Raw genomic sequence first — 17,893 nt, forward strand, 5'->3', positions numbered from 1 at the left:
TCCAACTTGGAGGGCTTGAAGGCTAACTACAGTTAGGAGCTGTCTAGAATTAGGGTAACTTTAGGATAGAGAGTCCACTACATGCTAACTTGATTGTAATTAAAATCTAACCTCAACTAATTCTTCTATTAGTTTTAGGACTTCTTAGAATCTCTACTTTAGAACTCTTTTCTCTCTTCTCTTCTCCTCTTAATAAAAAAAAATCCTTAACAGACTAGGATAGTCCTACATAGACCTTTTAGTTGCATGTTAGGTCGACGATCACTAAAATTCGATTTGCAACCATTAGATAAAGAATTAGAAAAGACTCTTAGGACTATCCGAGTTAGAAACATGGCTGCATCAGGTGAGGCTAATCTTCCACACTCATTGAGAGAATATTTCACTCTATCCTCATATATCTACTCTCCATGCATTCAAGCACCTCCAGTAGAAGCTACCCAATATGAGATTAAGTCTAGCATTATTCAAATATTGCTATCATTCTATGGACTTAGTAACGAGGACCCATACAAACACTTGGATGAATTTCTTGAAATTTATTCCATAGTAAAAATCTAAAACTTCTCCGATGATGTCCTTAGGTTGAAACTATTCCCTTTCTCACTTAAGGACAAAATCAAGCATTGGTTAAACTTCTTAGACTCTATAACCATTTCAACTTGGGATCATCTTCAGAGAGAATTTATCAAGAAATACTTTCCAATCAAAAAAACAAATCAAATTAGAAAAGCTATCACTAGTTTTTCCCAATTGGAAGGTGAACTTTTTCATGAGACATGAAAAAGGTTAAGGGACCTCATTCGTAAATGTCCACACCATGTTGTCCTTAAATGGCAACTTTGTCAGTGTTTTTATGATGGTCTATCGGAGAAACACCGATAAATGGTTAATGCATCATGTGGTGGGACATTCATGCTAAAGAGTGAGGATGAAGCCTGGCAACTCTTAGAAGCACTTAGTGAGAATTTCCTACATCATATGTCTGCCACCTCTAGAGAACAACCCATGCTTTAACAAAAAAGAAGTGGAATTTATCAGATTGGAAACGTCATGGATATCCACAGTAAGGTAGATGAACTATCCCAAAAATTAGACCGTCTTCTAAATACTGAACAATCTCCGATTCCACCTAACCCAATCCAAGAAGTTTGTGCATTGTGTGCAAGTCCGAACCATTTTGTTGGTGAATGTCCAGCCGCACCTCAATTTCTTGAGTTTATGTACGGCAGGTTCGGCAAGCTCAAGTCCAATAAGCTTGCAGATCAGGAAACGATCCATATTCGAATACTTATAACCCCGGCTGGAGAAACCATCCAATTTTTTTTTGGAGACCACAACTAGTGGTTGGCCCTGCCACACATCGACCTCAATATCAGGACCCAACATATAGGCATGGACCATACCATCAATTTCAAAATGCTCCTCAACCGTCTACTACTGGTCACAGCTCAGCTTTTGAGGAAAAAGTTCTGAAAGTACTAGAATGATTAGAAGTCAACACTCAGACCCTTAACTCCCACACATAATCCATTGCTAAGCTAGAGACCCAAATAGGTCAACTAGCGACTGCATTTAATAGGAGGGAAGGAGAAAAATTACCTAGCCAATCCGAGAGCAACCCAAGAGGGCATTTTGTGATTGAGAGCTCTAATACCCCAGAAGCTTTTTCTGAACACGCCAAATCAATCATGACTCTGAGAAGTGGGAAGGTCATTGAACACACTAGTAAAACCAATGAGACCGACCCTAAATCTCTAATCGAAGCCAAATCACCCAAGAATAAGGAGGACCTGAAAATAGATAATGAACCAACTGCATCGGAATCATCTTACTTGCCTAAAGCCCCATTTCCGGATGCCCTGAAAGCTCCTATTCCTACAGATAAGAAGGGAGGAAGACTTGACGAAATGTTGGAATTGTTTAATCAAGTCCAAATCAATCTTTCCCTTCTAGACGCAATCAAATAGGTCCCTGCTTATACCAATTTTTTGAAGGATTTGTGCATCCAAAAATATAAATCTAGATCACAAATCCCAAAGAAAGTATGCCTCACTGAACAGGCTAGTTCTGTCTTCCAGCATTCCACTCCTCCAAAGCTTAAGGACCCAGGAGCCCCCATCATTTCCTATGTTATAGGAGATTATCACATTGAAAAAGCTCTTCTGGACTTAGGGGCAAGTGTGAATCTTTTACCTAGTTCGGTGTATGAACTTTTTAGATTTGGAGAACTGAAACTCACATCAGTCACACTGCAATTAGCTGACAGATCAATTAAGGAACCACATGAAATGCTTAAGGATGTCTTGGTCAAGGTAGATGAGTTTTACTTTCCAGTTGATTTTCTGGTTCTCGACATGGAACTAAGTGGCAACCCGAGATAAATTTTCATTATCTTAGGACGACCCTTTCTAGCTACGGCAAATGCATGCATTAATTGTAGGATAGGAGTCATGGATGTATCATTTGGGAATAAGAAATTGAGACTGAATGTGTTTGGTGCTTCCCAAGGACCATCAATGGATAGTTGCTTCGAAGTGGATACACTAGAAGATATTATAGAAGATGCAACACCCATAATTCTAGCACCAAACCCCTTAGATACTTGCTTGGCTCACTTTGGAGTGTATGACTTTGAGGGATATATGAAAGAAGTTACCACCTTGTTGGATACACCACACGATAAAATCACTCCTCCATGGACAATCAAGTATGAGCTATTGCCCACATTAGCCAGTACACCAATAGCCCCATCTTTAGAATCACCACCTACGTTAGAATTGAAACCCCTTCCTGCTACGCTCAAGTATATATTTCTAGGACCCAATGACACCCTCCCGGCAATTATTGCATCAGACTTGACCCCTAATCAGGAAACACAATTGATTGGTATTCTGAAAGAACACAAAGAGGCTATCGGTTGGTCCATTACCGATTTAAAAAGAATTGACCCCTCCATTTGCATGCACCATATTCATTTTGAGGCAAATGCCAAACCCCATCGAGATATGCAGAGGAGATTGAACCCAAACATACGTGAAGTAGTAAAGAAAGAGGTGGTAAAGTGGTTAGATGCTGGAATCATCTACCCCATATCCGATAGTAAATGGGTCAGTCCCACTCAAGTAGTATGTAAGAAATCAGGTATTACTATGGTTAAGAACAAAGAAGGTGAACTGCTTCCCACTCGCATATCATCTGGATGGCGAGTATGCATAGATTATAGAAAACTAAATACCGTTACTAGGAAGGACCATTTTTCATTGCCCTTCATCGACCAAATCTTAGAACGATTAGCAGGACAAAGTTTTTTCTTTTATCTTGATGGCTATTCAGGGTACAATCAAGTACCTGTATTTTCGGATGACCAAGAAAAGACTACCTTCACCTGCCCTATGGCACTTTCGCTTTTCGGTGTATGCCATTCGGACTCTGCAATGCACCCGCTACATTTCAACGGTGCATACTGGTCATTTTTTTGGATATAGTGGACAAATATCTTGAAGTTTTTATGGATGATTTTTCTGTGTTTGGAACCACCTTTGAGGATTGTCTCCATAATCTTTCCAAAGTTCTTAAACGGTGTATGGAGATAAATCTTATCCTAAGTTGGGAAAAGAGCCATTTCATGGTGCGAAAAGAAATTGTATTAGGACATATTATTTCTGAAAGAGGGGTCGACACTCATGTTAAGATTCGAGCAGGAATAGGATAGATACTCTTTTAGTGTCTGACTGAAGATATTAAACTTAGCACTTTTTGAGAGACAACTCAAATTTTTTTTATTTTATTTTAACTGGTCTTCATTTTTTTTAAGAATAAAGGACCGCTCTGTATGGAAGAGTCTATTAATAAACTTGACGTCTGGCTGAAGACGTAAAACTTAGCACTTGTTGGGAGGTAACCCAATGATTTCATATTTTTTTTTACTTTACTGCAGCTGCAGAAATTTAGAACAAGAGCCTATTAATCAATGAAACTATCTTCAACTTTCGAAGCAAAAATTATCCTAGGTGCACTCTCTCCTTTTATTTTCTTTGCTTTCCTACTCCATTGAGGACAATGTAGATTAAGTTGGGGGGAAAAGAAAATTAATCAAATCCTCAAGTATGATCAGAAATAATTAGTTTTGTGTATCCAAATTTTATTTTGATTAAGAGTCAATTAGGCATCCTAATCAATGAATGATTAACGGTTAAGATAATTTTAGAGATACTGAGGAATAAATTATTAAGAAAACCCAATGAATGGTAAGGTTTAGACTAGACCAAATTTTAGGAGTGATTCTACAACCCTCTTCTTACTGATCTCAATAAAGAATCTGCTTCATGAGAGATTAGGTGAAAAGGTCGAGATATGCAAAAATTCTCCTTAAAATTTATTTAAAATATATATATATATTAGTTTTCTACTGAGTAACCAGGCCCCTTCGCGTAAGTAAGCGTTGTGGTTCATGTAAAAAGGTGGGCAATGTTAAAAAAAATAATGGATAATAAGGAGACTAAATTGCAAGAAAATAATAAACCTCTCTCACATTAAGTTAGAGGATTTAAACAGTAAAGTGGAGAGTTGGTGAAAGAAAAGCTTTTGAAATTTCTTTAGTTAATACTCAGCCACTAATTGGGTCAAATTGATAATCCAATGAAATATCTCTTTAATGGTCTGACCAGATATCATCTACCTTTTGGGATGCCTAACCTAACTTTTTATTCAAGACCGAGTTGGTACACAATGATGATATATCTATTTTACTCGAGGACGAGCAAAATTTAAGTTGAAGGGTGTGATAAACACTTAATTTAAGTCATTAAAAGCAAAAAATTATATTTAATTTATTTTATTTATTAAGAATTTGATGCTTCTTTTTATGTTTTACAGGAAAGATGATCTCCGATACAAAGAGTCTGATTCATAGATCAAAAAGACTCAAGTTTGAAGAAAATTAGACTTAAAATAAAATTTAAATAAAAGAAGGATGCATACGGTATTATAGAAAATGAAGATACTATGCAAGAAATCCAAAAAGGATATAGATGTTATTTTAAAGAAACAAAAGTTTCATTTTGTAAAGGAGTATAAACAGTTAATGGGTTCACGCGGAAGGAGCACGCGGAAGGGCGTGCAGGCACGGCATCGCGGCAGCGGGCACGGCATCACGGTGCGGGCGCGACATCGCGGCAGCGGGTGCTGCATCGCGGCATCAGATGCGGCAAGACGGGCGCGTAGGTTCATGGGGAGTTTGGCAAGGTGGACATAGTGGCGAACAGAGGGATCTTAAAATAAAAGAAAAAAATTTAATACTTGGAAATACTTCAAGAGGAAGAATTTATATTTTCTTTATCTGCTTGTGATCTTTCCATCTCATCCATTCATCTTTTAGTCCTTAATATTTTCTTTAGTCCCACATCGAAAAACTATGTAAAACTCCTCCCTCCTAACACCTATAAAAAGGCTTTTGTACTTCCATTGCAGGGAGAGCCCAGAAATTCTTCTAGAGCCTTGCATAGAGGAAGAGAAAGGGACTACTCCATGAGCAGCTAGGCTAGCAGTCTCGGGAGTGGAGAAAAAATTTTGTAACGACACAGAGTGGGTTTATTGTTCTAAACTTTCTTGTATTTCTTTATATGCAATAAAGATTATACTTTTTATTTAAATCGTCATGAGTTCTTTATTTGCTCTCTTTCACATACTTTTATTTATGATTTTCTGTTAGATTAATATTAGGAACAACTTTTACTTTTCAAAGATGCGTCGTGATCTACGGGTATGGGGCATGCCGAGAAAAGAAGAGTTGTTTACCTAGTACTTTTCGGAGACACGCCGTGATCTACGGGTACGGAGTGTGCCGAGAAAAGATAAATATTTTTTTTAAGATTAATCGTATCTATTTAATTAAAAAAGAGATACAACTCTGCTAGTACAAAATTAATTCAAAACTCTCGAGCTCTTTATTTTCTAATTACATCAATTTTAAGATAATTTATTCTCTAAATCAAAACAACGCTTCTTTCTTTTATTTTACAATCTCAACTTAGCCCAAGGTCCCTGAGGATACGATCTCGACTCATCCTACCTACGTAGTGAATAGAGTTATTTTTGGTGCTATCAACGACTACACATCAGGCTTCACTAATGGATAATTTGATTAGAAAAATCCATAAAATCTATCAAAAAATATATTTTTGATAGATTATCAATTGTCAAAAAAATCATATCAGTAATTTTTTCCTGACATATCATATCAATTAAAAAAAATTTTGATAGATTGGTGATGGATAATCCGTCAAAAATATGTTTTCCACATTTTCTAATCAATATTATTTTTTCAACAAAAAATATAATTATGATAGAATTTTATGATAGATAATCCATCAAAAAATTTTTTGACAAGCTATCTATTACAAATTCTTTTATGACTTGGTGCTTGTACCAATAGATTTTCCATCAAAAAAGTTTCTAACATAATATCCTATCATAAATTTGTCATTATTGTATTTGAATTTTTTTTCATTCACTGACAAATAATCCATACAAAATTTATAGATAAAAATACATCAAAAATCTATTAGAAATCTATAAACCTAAAATGAATATCAAATTTAACAAAATAAAATATCAAGATTCATCTATTAAAATTCAATCAATTATATATTCGAGATCTAAAGTTTTCCATCCAGTGCATTGAAATATGTTAAATACCATACAATAAAAATTCTTCACATCCTTACAAAAGTGCATTATATATATAAATATTAAATTTAAAATATCAAATATCTAGTCAATCAGTAATAGAAGGATCATTGCCATTAGAAGGAGGAGGTGAAAATTGGCCTAAATGTGGTATCTCCATGCCCCTTGAATGTGCCCAAGCTTCAAATAGGTGAGGAATCTGAGCCATCATCTGAGCTGCAACTCGTGCCTCAACTCATGCCTTTATCTCGATAGTCTTTACCTACAAGCATTCCTCCATCCTTTTGTTGAGCATCTCGTCAAATTACTCCTGTGTCCAATTAGGCTGGAATGAAGAGCTACCTAGCAGCGTGCAGGAGTAGGACCTCTAAATATAGATGTTGCTTTCACCATGGATCCAAACTTATATAATCGACCATTATTGTGGCCTCCGACTGCTTCCACCTATGCACCAGCATCAAAAGAAGGCTACAACGGATATCATCACCATACTTGGCCAAAATGATCGATGCATAAGACTCCTACAAGTATAATAAATATATAAGTTTTAAGAAATAGTAAGTAGCATATTGAAATAAAATAAATTCTTGACCCATAGCAACTTGACATCAACATATTCTAACTTCTCCTATAGCATATAAGTATGGCTGAATAACTCCATATGATTCAATTCTCTACTATACTATTGCATCTACACTCAATAACATATGATATTATTGAATAGTAAAAAGATTTAAGACCAAATATCTAAAATAATTAAAAATTATATTTATAACTTACTACATCACCATCTTTTCTGGTGCATAACTTACTGCATCCAACCCTTCGACTGGACAGAGGTCCGCTTGATCGCTTCTTTGCAGGGCAATATTGTAGCAGTGCCTGGCCAGCGTCTGGTCTCCCCGAACTTCTCCAATCCCTTTGTCAGTGGGGAACTTCAACTTCAAATGATAGGTTGAAACAACGGCTCTGAGGGCATTGAGGCCGGGTCGGCCAAGAATTGCATTGTAGACAGACGGCACCTTTACCACCAGGAAATTCACCAGGGCTCTGGACTGCTTTGGATGCTGACCAGCGGTCACAGTTAGAGCTATCATTCCTTCCGTCGGAACGGCGTCACCAGTAAACCCTATCAAGGGAGAGCACATCGGCCTTAGATGACCGCCAAGAGTGGCCATTCTCGAATAGGCGCTGTAGAATAAGATGTCGGCCGAACTCCCGTTGTCGACGAGAATGCGACGGACATCATAATTTGCTATGTTCAAGGAAACTACGACCGCATCGTTATGAGGAAATTGGACTCCCTGGGCGTCTTCTTCAGTGAAGGCTATGGGCTCTTCAACTTTTTGCCGCTTGAGGGGTGCGGCTGATGTGCTGGTTACCTCCGGCCGGGATTCTCCCGAGATGACGTTGACGGAATCCGACGAAGGTTGGCCATCCGGCCACCCTTTATCATCAACCATAGCCGGAGGTAGTTGTGCGGAAACCTCACGGGAGGGCATCGGATGGGAGAAAGAGGATTGGATGCCGGAAAAGATGGCCGGAAGCGGGTCCGTTGAGCGCTCCTTCAAGAACAAGGGTGCTGCGAAGACACAGCCGCCCTTCCTCTAGCGCCAATCCTGTTGGTGCAAAAATCCGCCTGCGCCGGAGAAGCTGGAGTTGAGGAAGCCGCGGTCGCCGTCGGGACCTGCAAGGGAAGTCTAGACCGGAGGTGGGGTTGCTCCGGCAAGACCCTCCGACGCTCAAGTCAGTTCTCTGCCTCAACAAGAATGGAGTGCTCGAACGGAGAATTTAGCAGAGTTTTGAGATAAGGCAAAAGAGCTTAAAGAATAACGTATCTGAGTCCCCCTTTTATAGGCGGGGGAGGCAACGGACTGATGGCGACGTTTGTAACCGCCTGGTAGTGGGCCGCCCATGGTCAGGGGAATTGATTGCGAAAGATAATGGAGCAGACACGTGGCCATCATCATGGCCCGCCACATAGGGCCTGTTGCAGGTAGTGGAGCGGCATCCGTTACTGCTAGTTGTCAGCGAGTAGTGGGATCGTGCAGCACCTGCCGCAGGGAGCGGAGCAGCATCATAGCTATTGACACAGCCTGTCAGAGGGTAGTGGGATCGTGCAGCATCTGTCGCAGGGGGAGGTGGAGCCGCGTGGAATCCGCTACAGGAAGTGGAACAGGATCATGGCAGTTATTGTTATCTGCCAAGGGACACGGATCTGTTGATCAAGGCTCGGTAGTAGTCGGAGTTCGGCTTTTGTAGGAGTCCGGGAGGAGTCCCCCTTTCGGACGAGGTCGTGGGTGGAGTCCGGCTCCAGCAGCTGATACTGAGGTCGGAGACTGAGGACGGAGCTTGGCTCCCATAGGGATCCGGACGGAGCCACCCTGCTGTCGATGCAGACCGCTCCCGTAGGAGTCCGGGCGGAGCCGTTCTGCTGTGAAGGAGGAGCCCGGCTCCCGTAGGAGTCCGGGTGGAGCCGTTCTGCTGTTGAAGGAGGAGCCCGGCTCCCGTAGGAGTCCGGGTGGAGCCGTTCTGCTGTTGAGGAGGAGCCCGGCTCCCGTAGGAGTCCGGGCGGAGCCATTCTGCTGTTGAAGGGGGAGCCCGGCTCTCGTAGGAGTCCGGGCGGAGCCGTTCTGCTGTTGAAGGAGGAGCCCGGCTCCCGTAGGAGTCCGGGTGGAGCCGTTCTGCTGTCGATTTCGGCTGTGGGTAATTTATACCCAACACCAGTCCCCCTACTTCCGAGTTTGAATTTCAAGCGAAGGAAGTATACAGAGAGAGATGTGCGCAGCCGGAATCGTCCCTTCGAACCCTGCGCACTGCCGCCCCTATTTAATGCGCGCACGTCAGAGTCCATTTTTCGGTGAAAGTGACTTGAAAAGTCTTTTTGGAACCCCCGCTGAAACGCGATCCCAAGCATCGCTTTGCGGGAATTTGTGAGCGGTCAACCCTCGATGGCGGTGAAGGGGATAAGCGCGCCACGCGGCACACATCGGTTGGCCTAGGAATACCCGCCGCCATAACTGCGCCAGGATCCATCGGCTATTTAAACCCCTCGGCCCCTTCGTAGCTTCATTCTGGCGTTGTTCTTTCATCTGAGAGCCCTGCTTCTCTCGCCCCAGTCCCTATCTCCTTCCCTTATACCATGTTATCCACTCGGGAGGCTGTCCTCGAGGGAATTCTTAGGGTTTGGAGGAAGGAGAGAAGGAGAATGGCGGCCGGTGAGAATCTCCGTCGCTCTAGAGAGAGCCCAAGGAAGAATTCCTTCAACAACAGGGGTTTAATAACGGGGGCTGTCGGGGAAGCTATTCTGCCCGCGAATCTCGGGACAGCAAGGCGGGGTGATACCGGTCAAGAGGGCAGAATAGACGTCACAAGCCATGACGGGATCCTTGACGCCGTCGGGACCGAGAGACCAGAGGCGGTCGGCGTTGAAGGTGGGGCAGTAGAACTTGTTGCGGGGACGGTGGAAGTAACGCATGCCGACCTTGCCGGAGCATCTCGGGCGGTGGTCGTCGTTGCCTCCTCCGCCTCCGGGATCAACTCCACCCCTTTCCCGCTAAAGTTGGGACCTTGGGAACAGAATGAGGCGAGATGGGCGAGAGCTGTTACACGTGCTGGAGAATGCGACTGAGAAGGATAGAGACGGAGTTCGTAGCTCGGAGCGGTCTCCGGTTCGTCCTGCCCGGACCGTGCCCGTGACACTTGGGATGACGTGTATCTTCTTTTTTCCTGACCCACCGGATCCTGTAATGTGTTCTTCTATTAAATAAAAAAGTGATTTCAGTACCTCGTTTGCATCTTGTGTTGAATAGTTGTCCGCCGAACTCCTTCATTTTCCTTTCCTTCTCTTTGTCTGTGTTACGTCGTTCCAGAATCGTCGGCGATCCTTTCAGCTCATGCGGGGTCATCATTCGCCGAGCTTCTTTTCAGCTTTTATGTCGTTCGGAGATATTCACTTGTCAGGTTTGCTTGGCTGAAGTCGAAGCTAAGTTCGGCTCCCTTGATAGTCCGAACGGAGAAGCTCTCCAGAGGTTGGAGTAGCTCGGATCTTGTAAAAGTCTGTAATCGAAGTCACAAATAAAGCCGAAATAAAGCCTGGCTTCCGTAGAAGTCTGGGTGGAGTTGTCCTGTAGCTGTCATTGTCGGTGGAGCCCGGCTCCCGTAGGAGTCCGGGCGAAGCCTTTGTTGCTGTCGATGGCGGGGCCCGGCTCCCGTTGGAGTCCGGGCGAAGGTTTCTTGGCGGCGAAACCCGGCTCCCGTAGGAGTCCGGGCGAAGTCTTCTTTGCATAGGGACCCGGCTCCCGTAGGAGTCCGGGCGAAGTCTTTTTTTTTTTTTTTTTTTTTTTTTTGCGGCAGAACCCGGCTCCCGTAGGAGTCCGGGTGAAGTCTTCTTGGCGTAGGGGCCCAGCTCCCGTAGGAGTCTGGGTCTTTCACTTTGCTCATGTCAGGATGAGGTTCTCCTCCTGTTCCTGACAGGGCTGTGGGGGCACATAAGGGCGTTGCAAGGCCTCTCCCCCCATCCGGTCTAAAAGAACCGGGCCTTCGACTTTGCTCAAGTTAGGGCGAGGTTCTCCTCCTGTCCCTAACAGGGCTGCGGGGGCACATATGGGCGTTGCAAGGCCTCTCCCCCCATCCGGTCTAAAGGAACCGGGCCTTCGACTTTGCTCAAGTTAGGGCGAGGTTCTCCTCCTGTCCCTAACAGGGCTGTGGGGCACATATGGGCGTTGTAAGGCCTCTCCCCCCATCCGGTCTAAAGGAACCGGGCCTTCGACTTTGCTCAAGTTAGGGTGAGGTTCTCCTCCTGTCCCTAACAGGGCTGTGGGGGCACATATGGGCGTTGCAAGGCCTCTCCCCCCATCCGGTCTAAAGGAACCGGGCCTTCGACTTTGCTCAAGTTAGGGCGAGGTTCTCCTCCTGTCCCTAACAGGGCTGTGGGGGCACATATGGGCGTTGTAAGGCCTCTCCCCCCATCCGGTCTAAAGGAACCGGGCCTTCGACTTTGCTCAAGTTAGGGCGAGGTTCTCCTCCTGTCCCTAACAGGGCTGCGGGGGCACATATGGGCGTTGTAAGGCCTCTCTCCCCAACCGGTCTAAAAGAACCGGGCCTTCGACTTTTATAAGGTTGCCCTCTCATTTTTGATACCGTCTGCTTGAATTGTCCTAAGACAAATGGGTACGCATTTTTTTTTTTTTTTTTTGGTCAGGATGAAATCACTGGTAGTACATCCGCAAGTTTTCTGAGCTCCACGGTCGCGGGAGGTCAGCTCCCCCGAGTTCCCTGAGATAATAAGTTCCAGGTCGGACTACTTCCTTGACCTCATAAGGTCCCTCCCAGTTTGGGGCAAGCTTCCCCTGGTCCTGAGGTTGTGAGACAGCAGCTCGCCGGAGCACTAGATCCCCTGCTTTGAATGCCTTGTTCTTCACTCGGGCGTTGTAATATCGGGCAACTTTCTGTCTGTAGGCTGCCATTCGAACCTGAGCAATCTCCCGCCTTTCTTCCAGTAGGTCGAGGTTGGCTCTGAGACTTTGCGCGTTTTGGGGTTCGTCGAATGCCACGACTCGTGCCGACGGGAGTTTAAGCTCGATCGGGATGACGGCTTCCGTACCAAAGGCTAGAGCAAAGGGAGTCTCTCCTGTAGGCAACCTCTGGGTGGTCTGATAAGACCATAGTACATGATAAAGTTCGTCCGTCCAAGTCCCTTTTGCTCTTTCGAGCCTGGTCTTAATCCCCTGCAAAAGGGTTCTGTTTGTTACCTCGGCTTCGCCGTTCTCTTGGGGATGGGCCACTGATGTGAATTTGTGGGAGATGTTTAGGTCTTCACAGAATTCAGCAAATCTGGCTCCCGCGAATTGCCGTCCATTATCAGTGATGAGGGTTCTAGGCAAACCGAACCTGCACACGATCGATTTCCAGACGAAATCCTGCACTTTCGCTTCTGTGATTTTGGCTAGTGGCTCGGCCTCGACCCATTTGGTGAAGTAGTCGATCGCTACAAGGAGAAATTTCCTTTGACCAGACGCCATGGGAAAGGGGCCAAGAATATCCATTCTCCATTGCGCAAAAGGCCATGGGGTGCTCAAGGGTGTAAGCTCGGTAGCAGGTTGTCTCTGGACGTTGGCGTACCTCTGGCATCGATCACACTTTTTGACATATTCAATTGAATCTTGGTGCATGGTTGGCCAGTAATACCCTTGGCGGAGTAGCTTGTGGGATAGAGACCTGGCACCTAAATGGCTTCCGCAAGCTCCCTCGTGCACTTCCCATAGAGCGTAGTCAGCTTCGGAGGATCGGAGGCATCTCAAGAGAGGCAGGAAGTACGATCTTTTGTATAATTTGCCCTCATAAAGGATGTACCGGGAGGCTTGATTTCGGAGTTTTCGGGCTTCTTTCGCATCCTGGGGGAGAATCCCATCTCTAAGATAGGTTATTAGCGGGTCGACCCAGCTGGGCTCGTGGTCGATCTCCATTACGAGTCGCGGTTCTTCCGTACTCGGTTGTTTTAAAACTTCAAAGAGGACGCCCTTTGGCAATTCGGCCGGAACCGATGTCGCCAGTTTGGAGAGAAGATCGGCTCTAATGTTCTCCGACCTCGAAATTTGCCTGATGTCGAAATTGTTAAAGGCAGGGATGAACTCCTTCACCTTTTCGAGATATTTGGCCATACTGTCCTCCCGTGCTTCAAAGCTCCCGCTGACCTGCCCCACCACCAGTTGGGAGTCGCTGTGCACCCGGAGTTGACCTATTCCAAGCTCCTTAGTGATCCTCAATCCTGCGATCAGAGCTTCATACTCCGCTCCATTGTTCGTTGCGGGGAATTCGAAACGCAGAGCGTACTCCGCAACGACTCCTTCCGGGCTGGTCAAGATCAGGCCAGCACCCGCGCCTGCCATGTTGGACGATCCGTCCACATGGAGGGTCCAACAGTTATCGGACGAACTGGCTTCTTCGTCGGGGGAGTTTGGCTGAGTACTCAGGTCATCAATTTTGTTTTGCTCAGGTTCAGTCTCCTCGGGGATGGTGCATTCCACTATGAAATCCGCCAACACTTGGGCTTTTATTGCCGGTCTAGGCTTGTAGTTGATGTCGAATTCTGTAAGCTCGATGGCCCATTTCGCCATTCTTCCGGAGATATCAGCTCGGTGTAAAACCGCCTTGATCGGTTGGTCGGTGAGTAACGTCACCGTGTGCCCTTGAAAGTAAGGTCGGAGTCTCCGAGCTGCAATCAACAAGGCGTAGGTCAGTTTTTCTAATTTAGCATACCTGGTCTCGGCGTCCCTCAACACGCGACTAATGTAGTAGACCAGTCGCTGGACTTTCATTTCCTCCTTAACAAGGACGGCTGCCAGGGCCGTGGGAGAGACTGCCAGGTACAAAAGTAATTCCTCTTTGGGCTCGGGCTTTGCCAGCAGTGGGGGTGAGCCAAGATAGCCTTTCAATTCTTCGAATGCCTGTTGGCATTCAGGGGTCCAACAGAAGTTTTTCGGCTGTTTGAGAGTTTGAAAGAAGGGCAGACATCGCTCGGCCGACCTTGCGACAAAGCGATTAAGAGCCGCAACTCTTCCTGTGAGGCACTGAACCTCTTTGATCGATCTCGGGGCAATCATATCTTGGATGGCGCGGATTTTGTCCGGATTGGCCTCGATCCCGCGCCCTGATACCATGAAGCCCAGGAACTTCCCCGAGGTCACCCCAAAGGCGCATTTGGTTGGGTTCAGCTTCATTCTATACTTTCGAAGAGCGCCAAAGGTTTCTTCGAGGTCGGTGACATGATTCTCGGAAGACCTGCTTTTCACGAGCATATCGTCCACATAAACTTCCATATTTCGGCCGATCTGCTCCTTGAAGATTTTGTTCACCAGTCGTTGATAGGTCGCGCCCGCATTTTTGAGGCCGAACGGTATGACCCTGTAGCAGTAAAGGCCGCGACTAGTGATAAAAGCAGTCTTTTCTTCATCTTGCGATGCCATCCTAATCTGGTTATAGCCGGAGAATGCATCCATGAAAGTGAGAAGCTCATGGCCCGAGGTAGCGTCCACCAGTTGGTCGATCCTGGGAAGGGGGTAGCTGTCCTTTGGGCAAGCTTTATTCAGCTTTTTGAAGTCGATACACATCCTCCACTTGCCGTTTGCTTTCTTGACCAAGACAACATTGGAGATCCACTCTGGATAATTGACCTCCTTGATGAATCCGGCCTTGAGAAGTTTATCCACTTCCTCGGCTATCGCCTTCTGCCTCTCCGGGGCATGACTCCGGATTTTTTCTTTTGTTGGCCGATGTTTAGGGTCGACCGCCAGATGATGTTCCATGACTTCTGTCTCAATCCCCGACATATCTGCCGGGACCCATGCAAAAACATCCGCATTCCTTCGGAGAAAGTCCACGAGATGCGCCCGCACCTCCTCCTCCAGGTTAGAGCCAATCAACACCACATGCTCCGCATTCCCATCATTCAAAGGAATTGGTATTAGGTCCTCAATCGGGCCGCCCCTCTCTTCAGTGAGGTCGTCGCGCGCATCCAACCCTTCGACTGGACAGAGGTCCGCTTGATCGCTTCTTTGCAGGGCAATATTGTAGCAGTGCCTGGCCAGCGTCTGGTCTCCCCGAACTTCTCCAATCCCTTTGTCAGTGGAGAACTTCAACTTCAAATGATAGGTTGAAACAACGGCTCTGAGGGCATTGAGGCCGGGTCGGCCAAGAATTGCATTGTAAACAGATGGCACCTTTACCACCAGGAAATTCACCAGGGCTCTGGACTGCTTTGGATGCTGACCAGCGGTCACAGTTAGAGCTATCATTCCTTCCGTCGGAACGGCGTCACCAGTAAACCCTATCAAGGGAGAGCACATCGGCCTTAGATGACCGCCAAGAGTGGCCATTCTCGAATAGGCGCTGTAGAATAAGATGTCGGCCGAACTCCCGTTGTCGACGAGAATGCGACGGATATCATAATTTGCTATGTTCAAGGAAACTACGACCGCATCGTTATGAGGAAATTGGACTCCCTGGGCGTCTTCTTCAGTGAAGGCTATGGGCTCTTCAACTTTTTGCCGCTTGAGGGGTGCGGCTGATGTGCTGGTTGCCTCCGGCCGGGATTCTCCCGAGATGACGTTGACGGAATCCGACGAAGGTTGGCCATCCGGCCACCCTTTATCATCAACCATAGCCGGAGGTAGTTGTGCGGAAACCTCACGGGAGGGCATCGGATGGGAGAAAGAGGATTGGATGCCGGAAAAGATGGCCGGAAGCGGGTCCGTTGAGCGCTCCTTCAAGAACAAGGGTGCTGCGAAGACACAGCCGCCCTTCCTCTAGCGCCAATCCTGTTGGTGCAAAAATCCGCCTGCGCCGGAGAAGCTGGAGTTGAGGAAGCCGCGGTCGCCGCCGGGACCTGCAAGGGAAGTCTAGACCGGAGGTGGGATTGCTCCGGCAAGACCCTCCGATGCTCAAGTCAGTTCTCTGCCTCAACAAGAATGGAGTGCTCGAACGGAGAATTTAGCAGAGTTTTGAGATAAGGCAAAAGAGCTTAAAGAATAACGTATCTGAGTCCCCCTTTTATAGGCGGGGGAGGCAACGGACTGATGGCGACATTTGTAACCGCCTGGTAGTGGGCCGCCCATGGTCAGGGGAATTGATTGCGAAATATAATGGAGCAGACACGTGGCCATCATCATGGCCCGCCACATAGGGCCTGTTGCAGGTAGTGGAGCGGCGTCCGTTACTGCTAGTTGTCAGCGAGTAGTGGGATCGTGCAGCACCTGCCGCAGGGAGCGGAGCAGCATCATAGCTGTTGACACAGCCTGTCAGAGGGTAGTGGGATCGTGCAGCACCTGTCGCAGGGGGAGGTGGAGCCGCATGGAATCTGCTACAGGAAGTGGAACAGGATCATGGCAGTTATTGTTATCTGCCAAGGGACACGGATCTGTTGATCAAGGCTCGGCAGTAGTCGGAGTTCGGCCTTTGTAGGAGTCCGGGAGGAGTCCCCCTTTCGGACGAGGTCGTGGGTGGAGTCCGACTCCAGCAGCTGATACTGAGGTCGGAGACTGAGGACGGAGCTTGGCTCCCATAGGGATCCGGACGGAGCCACCCTGCTGTCGATGGCAGAGCCCGGCTCCCGTAGGAGTCCGAGCGGAGCCGTTCTGCTGTTGAAGGAGGAGCCCGGCTCCCGTAGGAGTCCGGGTGGAGCCGTTCTGCTGTCGAAGGAGGAGCCCGACTCCCGTAGGAGTCTGGGTGGAGCCATTCTGCTGTCGAAGGAGGAGCCTGGCTCCCGTAGGAGTCCGGGTGGAGCCGTTCTGCTGTTGAAGGAGGAGCCCGACTCCCGTAGGAGTCCGGGTGGAGCCGTTCTGCTGTCGATTTCGGCTGCGGGTAATTTATACCCAACACATCTTAAGGGCACAAACTTTAAACAAGATAAGGTGGAGAGTTCATCACTCTTTCGTAGCCCACAAACCATCATCTTGTATACTGCATTGACCAAAACTTTAACCTAAAATCAATTAGACATTGGCTCCTAAGGACTCTCGAGTTCAATAGGATAAGGAATCCTAAGAGTTGGACCAGATTAGGGTTAGTCAATTTGACTGATGTTTAGAAAAATGGTTCAAAGACTACATCCCAAAGAAAAGTGGTTATTTAATTAATTCTATTTGCTTACCTAGCCAATTCAGTTGGTGTCTAAGGAAAGCAACAGGGAAACCCTCACCAACCTTACACTTACCTGGCCAGTTGAGTGGCAGTTTTTTATCTGGAGTGCTTAAAGGCAATCTTGATAGTTAGGAGCTGTCTAGGTCTAGCGTTACCCTTAGCTAGGATTGGCTACATAACTTTATTACCAACCTACCAACATTAACCCTAATTAAAATACTCTTTTCTATCATTTTTAGATTTAAGACTCTTTAAGCTCTCATCTTTAGAATTTTCTTCTCATCTATCTCTCTTTTCTCTTCTCTTTAAAAAAAATTACAAAAATAACTAAAAATTCTCAAATTTTTTTTTGGACAAAGATATCTGGTTAATTAGTAAGAATAAATCCAAACTTTGCATCGAGTCCAGTAGATCTTAAGCCCACCATGGGTAAACCCAAATATGAACCTTGGATACTGAAAGACCTTTGCTACCCAATTGGATCAGCCTAACCCTCATGTATCCGACTGCCACAAACTGATATCAATTTTGAAGTTAAACCTTAGATCATAAACATGCTTTTCAA

At 46.0% G+C, this 17,893-nt stretch overlaps 1 non-coding gene across 1 annotated transcript; it reads right to left on the minus strand.

Annotated features, from left to right (window-relative positions):
• Positions 1–720: 720 nt before the first annotated feature.
• LOC140856831 (small nucleolar RNA R71) lies at positions 721–827 on the minus strand. Its single transcript, XR_012140431.1, has one exon. It is a non-coding gene; the product is annotated as a small nucleolar RNA R71 (small nucleolar RNA).
• Positions 828–17,893: the final 17,066 nt, after the last annotated feature.

The sequence above is a fragment of the Elaeis guineensis genome, chromosome 3 (genome assembly GCF_000442705.2).
Source record: "Elaeis guineensis isolate ETL-2024a chromosome 3, EG11, whole genome shotgun sequence".
Lineage (NCBI taxonomy): Eukaryota > Viridiplantae > Streptophyta > Magnoliopsida > Arecales > Arecaceae > Elaeis > Elaeis guineensis.